The sequence below is a fragment of the Sus scrofa genome, chromosome 13 (genome assembly GCF_000003025.6).
Source record: "Sus scrofa isolate TJ Tabasco breed Duroc chromosome 13, Sscrofa11.1, whole genome shotgun sequence".
Classification (NCBI taxonomy): domain Eukaryota; kingdom Metazoa; phylum Chordata; class Mammalia; order Artiodactyla; family Suidae; genus Sus; species Sus scrofa.
Window position 1 is genome coordinate 37910674 of NC_010455.5, and position 12647 is coordinate 37923320.

At 35.4% G+C, this 12647-nt stretch overlaps 1 protein-coding gene across 22 annotated transcripts in view; it reads right to left on the reverse strand.

Annotated features, from left to right (window-relative positions):
- The window catches only part of ERC2 (ELKS/RAB6-interacting/CAST family member 2), a 979000-nt gene that overhangs the window by 522161 nt on the left and 444192 nt on the right, over positions 1-12647 (reverse strand). The window lies entirely within an intron of this gene.

Here is a 12647-nt window from a genome sequence, read left to right on the forward strand (position 1 = left end):
TCACTCAGCATTTTTTTCATCTGGGAGTATCTTCATTTCTCTCTCTCTCTCTCTCTCTATTTTTTTGGTCTTTTTAGGGCTACACCCATGGCATATGGAAGTGCCCAGGCTAGGGGCTGAATCAGAGTAGTAGCTGCCAGCCTACACCACAGCCACAGCAACACCAGATCTGTGCCACATATGAGACAACAGCTCACAGCAACACCAGATCCTTAATCCCTGAGAGGCCTGCGATTGAACTCAAGTCCTCATAGATACTAGTTGGTTTGCTACTGCTGAGCCACAAAGGGAACCCTTTTCCTAACTCCTGAAGAATGGTTTTGCTAGAAGTAGGATTCTTAGTTAACACTTTTTATTTTTATTTTCTTTCAGCACTTCGAATATATCAGCCCATTGCCTTCTGGCCACCAAACTCTCCAATTAGCAATATGCTTATAATCTTATTTTAATCTTATTTAAGATCCCTTGCAAGTGAAAGGACATTTCTCTCTTGCTGCTTTCAAGATTCTCTTTTATCTTTGGCTTCAAAAGTATGATTATAATGTGTCTCCATGTGGATCTGCTTGAGTTCATCTTTCTTGGAGTTCATGGAGTTTCTTGGAATTCACTGAGCTTTTTGAATGTTTATATTCGTGTCTTAAAACAAAGTTGTAATTTTTTAGGCTATTATTTTTTCAGATATTCTCTTTGCCCCTTAGTCTCTCCTTTCTCTATTTGGGACTCCCACAGTGTGTATGTTCATCTGCTGGATGGTGTACCATAGGTCCTGCACACTGTGTTCACTTTTGTTAAATAATTTTTTTCTTTCTGCTCCTCAGACTCAATAATTTTTATTACTTCAAGTTTGCTGATTCTTTCTTCTGCTGCTCAAAGCTGCCTCTGAATCCTTTTAGTAATTTTATTATTTCAGTTATTACACGTTCCAACTCCAAAATTTCCTTCTGGTTTCTTTTTAGTATTTCTATTTTTTAAAATTTTTTCTTAAATTCAATGAATGTTATTATATTTATAGTTCTACAACCAACATTACAAGTTTTTCTATATATTTATTAATATTTCCATTTTGTTCACACTATGTTTTCTTGACTTTTCCATATCTTCTTTTAGTTCCTTGAGCACAAATCCCCATTATTTGGAGGACAGGATCCTTCTTACCCACTCTGGCTGCCGTGAGCTATGTGTGGACTGCTCAAAGAACACATGTTCATCTGCCTTCCATTTGGCTAAGGCGTAGGGGAGAGGTAGTTTATACTATGCTAAGAGCTGACAGTGACCAAAATTAACTGTATTTTTACTATCCATACCTTCCCTTGGAAATTGCAAGCTTTCAATAGACTTCAGATTTCCAAAATAACATAAGACAGATTCTGCCAGGGCAACTGTTGTCTAGATGGAGAGACAGATTCTTCATGTGTCCTACTCCTACACCTTTCCATAATTCTCCTCCAAAAATACCTTTTACATAACAACAAGTGGAATGGTGAGAACACTTAGGGGGAAAGGCAAAACTGACTGTTAGCACAGGATGTAATAAACAATAGATTGAAACACAAAAATTTAAATCAACACATTGGATTTATTTTTGACTGGTGCATAAAATATTAACATAAATTTGTAGCTTAAAACAACATGAATTTGTTATCTCACAATCTGCAGATCACAAGTCTGAGCATAGTGTGATGGGTTTCTGTGTTTAAGGTCTCAGAAAGCTAATGTCAAGGAGTCAATCTGGCTAAATTCTCATCTGAACTTGGGGTCCTCTTTCAAAATTAATCAGGTTATTGGCATTATTTATGGTGTTTTTGTTATGTTTTTGTTTGTCTTGTTAGGGTGGCACCCATGGCATATGGAGGTTCCCAGGCTAAGGGTCAAATTGGAGCTGCAGCTGCCAGCCTATGCCACAGACACAGCAACATGGGATTTGAGCCACATCTACAACCTATACAATAGCTCATGGCAACACCAGATCCTTAACCCACTGAGCAAGGCCAGGGATCACACCCATGACCACATGGATACTAGTGGGGTTAGTTAATCACTAAGCAATGACAGTAACTCAAAGTTACAGGCACTATTTAGTTTCGGCCTGGCTGTTGGCCAGGCATTGCTCTTGCCTGCAACAAGATGACCTCAGGTCCTTGCCAGATGGCCCCCTCCATCATCATAATCAGCACAGAGTACTTCTTGCATGTAAAATCCCCTCATATGGATTCTAAAGGCAGCAAGAGAAAAGCAAAGCATTAATTATAAGGGAGCCCCCATAAGGCTACCAGCTGATTTCTCTACAGAAACACTCCTGGTCAGAAGGGAATGGCAAGATATATTTAAAGCAGTGAAAGAAAAAATTTGCAATCTAGAATACTCTATCCAGCAAGAATATCATTTAAAATAGAAGAGAAAATAAAGAATTTCTCCAACAAACAAAAGCTAAAAGAGTACAGCAATACTAAACCCATTCTAAAAGAAATACTGAAAGGGCTTGCTAAATTAAAAAGAAAAAAGAGAGAGAGAAAAGAGAAAAAGAAGAATTAGGACAGAGTAAACCACAATTGGAACACAGTCACTTAAATAAGCCAGCATACAGATCTAAACATGAAGACGTTTTTGTTTTTTGGGGTTTTTTTTTGTTTGTTTTTCTTTAAATCAAAATCATACAATGTGTGGAAGTAAATTAAGAAAATATAGATTCTTTTTTTTATATTAATGACATCTTTGAGCCTATATGACTATCAGGCAAAAGCAAGCAGGTATAGAAAGGGCTTAACGTGCTTAAAAAACAGGGCAACCACAAATCAAAACTGAACATCACTTTCACAAAAACTGAAAAGAAAAGTACTCAAGCATAAAATAAATGGAAACCATCCAACACAAAAAAGAAAAGAAAAAAAGAGAAACATTGAGTCAACTAGAAAACAAGGTTTAAAATGGCAATAAATACACATTTATCAATAATCACCTTAAACGTCAATGGACTGAATGCTCCAATCAAAAGACATAAAGTGGCAGATTAGATTTTAAAAAAATGAAAAAACCTACAATCTGCTGTCTACAAGAAATTCACCTTAGAGCAAAGGACACATATAGATTGAACATGAGGGCATGGGAAAAGTTACTTCATGCCAGTGGACAAGACAGGAAATCAAGAGTTGCAATACTCATATCAGAAAAAATAGACTTTAAAATGAAGTCCATTAAGAAAGACAAAGAAGGACACTATTAAATGGTAAAAGGATCCATTCAAGGAGAGGAAAATACAATCATCAATATATATGTCCCTAATACAGGAGCACCCAGGTACCTACAACAAATACTAACAGACATAAAAGGAGAAATACATGGGAATACAATCATAGCATAAGACTTTAACACCCCACTCACATCAATGGACAGATCCTCTAGAAAGAATCTATAAGGCAAGAGAGATCCTAAATGACATAGTAGAAAGGTTAGACTTAATAAATATGTTCAGGACATTACAGACAAAAAAAAAATCAGAATACACATTCTTCTCAAGTGCACATGGAACATTCTCAAGGATCAATCACATACTGGGGCATAAAGCTAACCTCAACAAATTTAAGAGTACACAAATTATTTCAAGTATTTTCTCTGCCCACAATGCCATGAAACTAGAAATCAAACACAGGACAAGAAATGAGAAAAAACTAACTACATGGAGACTAAAGAACATGCTACTAAAAAACCAATGGGTCAATGAGGAAATCAAGAAGGAAAGTAAAAAATACCTCGAGACAAATGATAATGAAGACACAACCACTCAAAATCAATGGGAAGCTGCAAAAGCAGTGCTCAGAGGGAAATTCATAGCAATACAGGCCTTCCTCAAAAAAGAAGAAAAATCTCAAATGAACAACTTAACCCAACACTTAAATGAATTAGAAAAAGAAGAACAAACAAAACCTAAAGTTGGCAGAAGGAAGGAAATCATAAATATTAAAGAGGAAATCAATAAAATAGAGATTTAAAAAATGATAGAAGAAATAAATAAAACCAAGAGCTGGCTCTTTGAAAAGGTACACAAAATCGACAAACCTCTGGCTAGATTCACCAAGAAGAGGAAAGAAAAAAACTCATACAAACAAAGTAAGAAATGAAAAAGGAAAAGTCACAGCAGATACTAGAGAAATACAAAAAACCACAAGAGAACAGTAAGGACAATTGTATATCAACAAACTTGACAACCTAGAAGAAATGGACAACTTTCTAGACATTTACAGCCTGCCAAAAATGAATCAAGAAGAAATAGATCAACTGAATAGACCAATCACTAGAAATGAAATTGAATATGTCATAAAAACACTCCCTACAAATAAAAGTCCAGGACCAGATGGCTTCACAGGTAAATTCTACCAAACATACAAAGAGGAACTTATACCCATTCTCCTAAACTTTTTCAAAAGTTTGGAGAAGAAGGAACACTCCCAAAGACATTCTACGACGCCACGATCACCCTAATTCCAAAACCAGACAAAGATAACACTAAAAAAAGAAAACTGTAGGCCAATAGCTTTGATGAATATAGAAGCAAAAATTCTCAATAAAATTTTAGCCATCTGAACACAACAACATATCAAAAAGATCATACACCAGGTGGGATTCATCACAGGTGCACAAGGATGGTTCAACATATGCAAATCAATAACATCATAAACCACATTAACAAAAAAGTAAAAAACCACATGATCATCTCAATAGATGCAGCAAAAGCATTTGACAAAGTCTAACATCCACTCACGATCCAAACTCTTACCAAAGTGGGTATAGAGGGAACATACCTTAATATAATTAAAGCTATTTATGACAAACCCATAGCAAATATAATACTCACAGAGAAAAGCTGAAAGCCTTCCACTAAAATCTAGAACAAGACAAGGATGCCCACTCTCACCACTGTTTTTCAACATGGTACTGGAAGTCCTAGCCCCAGTAATCAAACAAAAAAAAGCAAAAGGCATCCAAATTGGAAGAGAAGAGGTAAAACTGTCACTATATGCAGATGACATGATACTATATATAGAAGACCCTACAGACTCAACCCAAAAACAACTTCAACTGATCAACAAATTCAGCAAACTAGCAGGAGATAAGATTAACATTCAGAAATGAGTTGCATTTCCATACACTAACAATGAAATATTGGAAAAGGAATACAAAAATACAATATATTCTTTTAAAATTGCACCCCCCAAAATCAAATACCTGGGAATACACCTGACCAAGGAGGTAAAGGACTTATATGCCAAGAACTATAAAACCTTAATCAAGGAAATTAAAGAGGATTCAAAGAAATGGAAAGATATTTTATGCTTCTGGATTGGAAGAATTAATATTGTTAAAATGACTATACTACTCAAAGCAATCTATATATTCAATACAATCTCTATCAAAATTTTTGATTTTGACATTTTCCACAGAACTAGAATAAACAATCCAAAAATTTATATGCAACAATAAAAGACTCAGAATTGCCAAAGCAATCCTGAAGGGAAAAAAAAAAAACGAGGAGGCATGACTCTCGCAGACTTCAGACAACATCATAAAGCTACAAAAATCAAGACAGTGTGTTACTGGTACAAAAACAGACATACAGACCAAAGGAACAGAATAGAGAACCCAGAAATAAACCCAGACACCTATGGTCAATTAATTTTCGACAGAGGAGGTAAGAATATAAATTATTTTAAATATGATGAGGTTTCTTTTACAACACTGAGTAGGGTCAATATTGATGAATGTTACATGAAGACTTGAAAAGAATGTTATAGTCTGCAGTTTTGGGGTGGAGTGTACTATAATGTGAAATAGCTCTCATTAGTTAATAAAGTTGTTCAATTCTTCTGTATCTTTGCTAAATTTCTGTATTTTGTTCTATGATTTGTTGACAGAAGGGGTGTTGAAGTCCCCTACTATTATCATGAATTTGCCTATTATGCCATTTAGTTCTATCTGGTTTTATTTTATATATTTTGAAGCTCTTTTGTTTGGTGCACACACATATAGATTTACCGCATCTTCTTGGTGGATTACTTCCTATATTATTATATAATGTCACCTTATGTCCCTAGTAATTTCATTTGCTCTTAAGTATACTTTGTCTGATATTACTATAGCCATTTCTCCTTTCTACCAATTACTGTTAACATGATACATCTTTTTCCATTCTTTTACTTTTAACATACCTATGTTACTGCATATTAAGTGACTTTTACTGATAGTATATAGTGGTATCACATTTTTGTTTTGTTTAATCCACTTTGGTAATCTCTGTATTTTAATTGATATGTTCTGAACATTTATGTAAGGTAATTATTGATATGTTAGGGCTTACCTCTGCTTTTTTGTCATTTGTTTTCTGTTCATTTCCTCTATTTATCGTTTCTTGGCTTCCTAGGAAGTACTTGAAATACTTTTAGGATTTCATCTTCATTTATTTAAACTATTTTTGAAGTATATAGTTTTAAATATGTTCCTATCAACTGCCATATGTGGTGCAATATACATATGCAACATGCCAAAATCTACCAATATAAATTTTCTACTACTTCAACTGAAATATTGAAATTGTACTTCCTTTAAGGTCCTTTTACCTTCCCTACTTTTAAAATACATGTCTCATTATTTCCCCTATATACATTGAGTGCTACCATATTGTTATGATTTTTGCTTAAATCAACAAAAATGACTCTAAAAACTTAAAGGAGAAAAATAGTCCATTATTCAGTCCGATTGTCTTCCATTCCACTGTTCTTCCTTCATTTCTAAAGTTCTAGTAGCTTCTTCTGTTATCATTTCCTCTCTCTTTACAGAGCTTTAGTCTTTCTTTAAGGATATATATGTTAGTGATAAATACTCTTGGTTTCCTTTCATCTAAAAATGTGTTTATTTCCCTATTCATTCCTGAATGAGAGTTTCATCAGAGAATCTGTGGCTGAAAGTTTTTTCTATCTGCACTTGAAAAATGTGCCAAATCTTTCTGGATTCCATGTTTTCAAATGAGAAATTTACCATCAACTAAAAGGGTATTTATTACCGATAAATATTGAGTGGATTCTCTCTGATTGCTTTAAGGTTTTTTTGCTTTGTTTTTAGAGGTTTAATCATGATGTGTCTTGGTATAGATTTCTATAGGTTTATCTTATTCTGGTTTCATTCATCTCTCTAAATCTGTAGGTTTATACCTTTTGCCAATTTTGGGAAACTTCAGCTATTACTTCTTCAAATACTTTTTAAGCCCCATATTCTTTCTTCTTTGTAGTACTCCAGCAACATGGTAGATATTTGTTGTTGCTCCACAGGACCCTGAGCTATATTCATTTATTTTCCAGTCCACAGTCCCTGTAATACAAACTAAGTTCTATTGAGCTGTCCCAATTTCACTGATTCTTTCTTCTGTTATTTCTACTCTACTACTGAAAAATTCAAAAAGTATAAAACCTCACTGAAGGATTAGGTATTTATTCAATCGATTTTATGATAATTGGGTTAAAATTTTTATGATACTTTCTTTTTTTTAATCTTATAAATTCACATTTTATTTCTGCCCAGTTTATTAATTTTTTGTCAGTTTGGTAAGATCCACATAAAAATTTTATTCCCAGGTTTTCTCTTCTTCTTCTCACATCAGAGTTGAAAGTATATTCTCTTTCTTTTATATTACTCAATAATTTATTACATTTATAGTTGTACAATGATCATCACATGCCAATTTTATAACATTTCCATCCCAAACCCCCAGCACATCCCCCACACTCCAACCTGTCTCCTTTAGAAACCAGAAGTTTCTCAAAGTCTGTGAGTCACTATCTGTTCTGCAAAGAAGTTCATTGTGTCCCTTTTTCAGATTCCACATATCAGTGATAGTATTTGATGTTGGAGTCTCATTGACTGACTGATTCACTCAGCATGGTAATTTCTAGGTCCATCCATGTTGCTAAAAATGCCAGTATTTTGTTCTTCTTAATGGCTAATATTCCATTGTGTATATGTACCACATCTTCTTGATCCACTCATCTGTAGATGGACATTTAGGTTGATTCCATGTCTTGGCTATTGCAAATAGTGCTTCAATGAATATCGGAGTACATGTGTCTTTGCGAGTCCTGGTTTTCTCTGGATAGATGCCCATGAGTGGGATGGCTGGATCAAATAAATGGTAGTTCTGTTCTTAGTTTTCTGAGGAATCTCCACACTGTTTGCCACAGTGGCTGCACCAATTTACAATCCAATCAACAGTGTACTAGGGTTCCATTTTCTCCACAGCCTCTCCAGAACTTACTGTTTGCACTTTTTGATGATGGCCATTCTGACTGGTGTAAGGTGGTACCTCATAGTGGTTTTGATTTGCGTTTCTCTAATAATGAGTGATGTTGAACAACTTTCATGTGTTTTTTAGTCATCCATATGTCTTCTTTGGAGAATTGTCAGTTTAGATCTTCAGCCCATCTTCTGCCCATTTCTTCATGGGGTTGTTTGTTTTTTTGATATTGAGTTGTAGGCAGTGTTTATAAATTTTGGAGATGAATCCCTTGTCAGTCGATTCATTTGCAAAGATTTTCTCCCATTCTGTGGGTTGTCTTTTCATTTTCTTTAGGGTTTCCTTTGCTGTGCAGAAACTTTTAAGTTTAATTAGGTCCAATTTGTTTATCTTTGTTTTCACTGTCATTACTCTAAGAGGTGGATCTGAGAAGATGTTGCTGTCACTTATGTCAGAGAGTGTTTGGCCTCTGGTTTCCTCTAAGAGTTTTATAGTATCTAGTATTATATCTAGCTCCTTAATCTATTTTGAGTTTATTTTTGTGTATGGTGTTAGGGAGTGTCCTAATTTCATTCTTTTCCATGTGGGTGTCCAGTTTTCCCAGCACCACTTATTGAACAGGCTGTCCATTCTCCATTGTATATTCTTGCCTTCTTTGTCATAGATTAGTTGGCTGTAGGTGTGTGGGTTTAATTCTAGGCTTTCTATCCTGTTTCACTGATCTATACTTCTGTCTTTGTGCCAGTACCATATGGTTTTGATGACTATTGCTTTGTAGTAGAGTCTGAAGTCAGGCAGCCTGATTCCTCCAGTTCCATTTTTCTTTTTCAGGCTGTCTTTGGCTATTCTGGGTCTTTTGTACTTCCAAACAAATTTTAAAATATTTTGTTCAAGTTCTGTGAAGAATGCCCATGGTAATTTGATAGGGATTGCATTGAATCTGTAGATTGCCTTGGGTAGTATAGTCATTTTAATAATATTGACTCTTCCAATCTAAGAGCATGGTATGTCTTTCCATCTAGTTGTGTCATCTTTGATTTCTTTTATCAGCATCTTATAGTTTTCAGAGTAAAGGTCTTTTGCCTCTTTAGGTAGGTTTACACCTAGGGATTTTATTCTTTTGGATCCGATGGTAAATGAGATTGCTTCCCTAATTTCTCTTTCTGATCTTTCATTGTTAGTATATAGAAATGCCATTGATTTATGTGTATTGATTTTGTATCCTGCAACTGCCAAATTCATGGATGAGCTCTAACAGTTTTCTGGTTGAGTCTTTAGGATTCTCTAGGTTTAGTATTACATCATCTGCAAATAGTGATAGTTTTACTACTTCCTTTGCAATTCAGATTCTTTTTATTTCTTTTACTTCTCCGATTCCTGTGGCTAGGACTTCCAAAACTATGTTGAAGAGTAGTGGCGAGAGCAGACATCCGTGTATTGTTCCTAATCTCAGCAGGAATTCCTTCAGCTTTTCATCATTGAGAATGATGTTAGCTGTGGTTTGTCATATATGGCCTTTATTATAGTGAGGTAGGTTCCCTCTATGCCCACTCTCTGAAGGGTTTTTATCATAAATGGGTGTTGGATTTTGTCAAAGGCTTTTTCCGCATCTATTGAGAGGATCATATGGTTTTTACTATTCAGTTTGTTAATGAGGTGTATCACACTGATGGATTTCTGGATATTGAAGAGCCCTTGCATCCCTGGATAAGTCCCACTTGATCATGATATACAATCCTTTCAATGTATTGTTGGATGTGGTTTGCTAGTATTTTGTTGAGGATTTTTGCATCAATGTTCATCAGTGACATTGGCCTGTAGTTTTCTTTTTTTGTGGTATCTTTGTCTGATTTTGATGTCAGGGAGATGGTGGCCTCATAGAATGAGTTTGGGAGTATCCTTCCTCTGCAATTTTTTTGGAATAGTTTCAGAAGGAGAGGTATTCGCTCTTATCTATATGTTTGATAGAATTCACCTGTGAAACCATCTGGTCCTGGACTTTAGTTTGTTGGAAGTTTTTCATCACAGTTTCAATTTCAGTCCTTGCGATTGGCCCACTCATCTTTTCTATTTCATCTTGGTTTAGCCTTGGAAGATTGTACTTTTCTAAGAATTTGTCCATTTCTTCTAGGTTTTCCATTTTATTGGCGTATAGTTGCATATAGTAGTCTCTTTTGATCCTTTGCATTTCTGTGATGTATGTTGTTACTTCTTCTTTTTCATTTCTAATTTTATTGATTTGAGTCCTCTCTCTTTTTTGCTTGATAAGTCTTGCCGAGGGTTTATCAATTTTGTTGATCTTTGCAAAGAACCAGCTTTTTGTTTCATTGATCTTTTCTATGGTTTTCTTTGTTGCTCTTTCATTGACTTCTCTCTGATCTTTAAGATTTCTTTCCTTCTACTAACTGTAGGTCTTGTCCATTCTTCTCTCTCGAGCTGCTTTAGGTGTGAGGTTAGCTTGTTTATTTGAGCTTTTTCTTGTTTCCTGAGGTGGGCTTGTATTGCTATAAACTTTCCTCTTAGAACGGCTTTTGCTGCATCCCATAGGTTTTGGAGTGTCGTATCTTCGTTGTCATTTGCTGCTAGGTATTTTTTAATTTCCTCTTTGATTTCTTCAGTGATCCACTGGTTGTTTAGTAGCATGTTGTTGAGTCTCCACGTGTTTGTGTTTTTTGCAGTTTTCTTCTTGTTGTTGGTTTCCAGTAGTATAGCATTGTGGTCAGAAAAGATGCTTGATATGATTTCAATTTTCTTAAAGTTACCGAGGTTGGACTTGTAGCCCAGGATGTGATCAATCTTAGAGAATGTTCCATGTGCACTTGAGAAGAATGTGTGATCTGTTGCTTTTGGATGGAATGTCCTATAAATATCTGTTAAGTCCATCTGGTTTAATGCTTCACGCAGGGCTTGTGTTTCCTTATTGATTTTCCATCTGGACAGTCTGTCCATTGCTGTAAGTGGAGTGTTATGGTACACCACTATGATTGTGTTATTGCCGATTTGTCCTTTTAAGGTTGTTAGCAGTTGCCTTATATATCGTGGTGAGCCTATGTTAGGTGTGTAGATATTTAAAATTGTTATATCTTCTTCTTGGATTGATCCTTTGATCATTATGTAGTGACCTTCCTTGTCTCTAAAAATAGTCTTCATTTTAAGGTCTGTTTTGTCTGATATGAGTATTGCTACTCCAGGTTTCTTTTGATTCCTATTTCCATGGAATATTTTCTTCCATCCTCTCACTTTCAATTTGTATGTGTCCCTAGAAGTGAAGTGGGTCTCTTGAAGACATCATATATATGGGTCTTGTTTTTGTATCCATTTAGCCAGTCTATGTCTTTTGGTCGGGGCATTTAGTTCATTACCATTTAAGGTAATTATTGTTATGTATGTCTTATTGCCATTTTATTAACTGCTTTGGATTTTTTTTGCTCTTCTTTTCTTCCCTTCTTCTCTTGTTCTCGCCTCTTGTGGTTTGATGACTATCTTTAGCATCGTTTTTGAGTTTATTTTTCTTATTTGTGTATCAATTATAGATTTTTGGTTTACAGTTACTCTGAAGTCTTCATATAAGAGTATATATAAAGACAACCCACAGAATGGGAGAAAATCTTTGCAAATGAATCGACTGACAAAGGATTCATCTCCAAAATTTATAAACAACTTCTGCAGCTCCATACCAAAAAAACAAACAACCCCATCAAAAATGGGCAGAAGATCTAAACAGACAATTCTCCAAAAAAGACATACAGATGGCCGAGAAACACATGAAAAGATGTTCATGTCACTCATTATTAGAGAAATGCAAATCAAAACCTTAATGAGGTACCACCTTACACCATCCAGAATGGCCATCATCCAAAAGTCTACAAACGAAAAGTAATGGAGAGGGTGTGGAGAAAAAGGAACCCTTGTACACTGTTGGTGGGATGGTACATTGGTGCAACCACTATGGAAAGCAGTATGGAGATGCCTCAGAAAACTAAACATAGAACTACCATTTGATCCAGCAATCCCACTCCTGGGCATCTATCCAGAGAAAACCACGACTCACAAAGACACATGTACTCCAATGTTCATTGAAGCACTATTTACAATAGCCAAGACATGGAAACAACCTAAATGTCTGGATCCAGAAGAGGTGGTACATATACACAACGGAATATTACTCAGCCATCAAAAAGATGAAATACCAGCATTTTTAGCAGCATGGATGGACCTAGAAACTATCATGCTAAGTGAAGTCAGCCATACAGTGAGACACCAACATCAAATACTATCACTGACATGTGGAATCTGAAAAAAGGACAGACGGAACTTCTTTGCAGATCAGATGCTGACTCACAGACAATGAAAAACTTATGGTCTCCGGAGG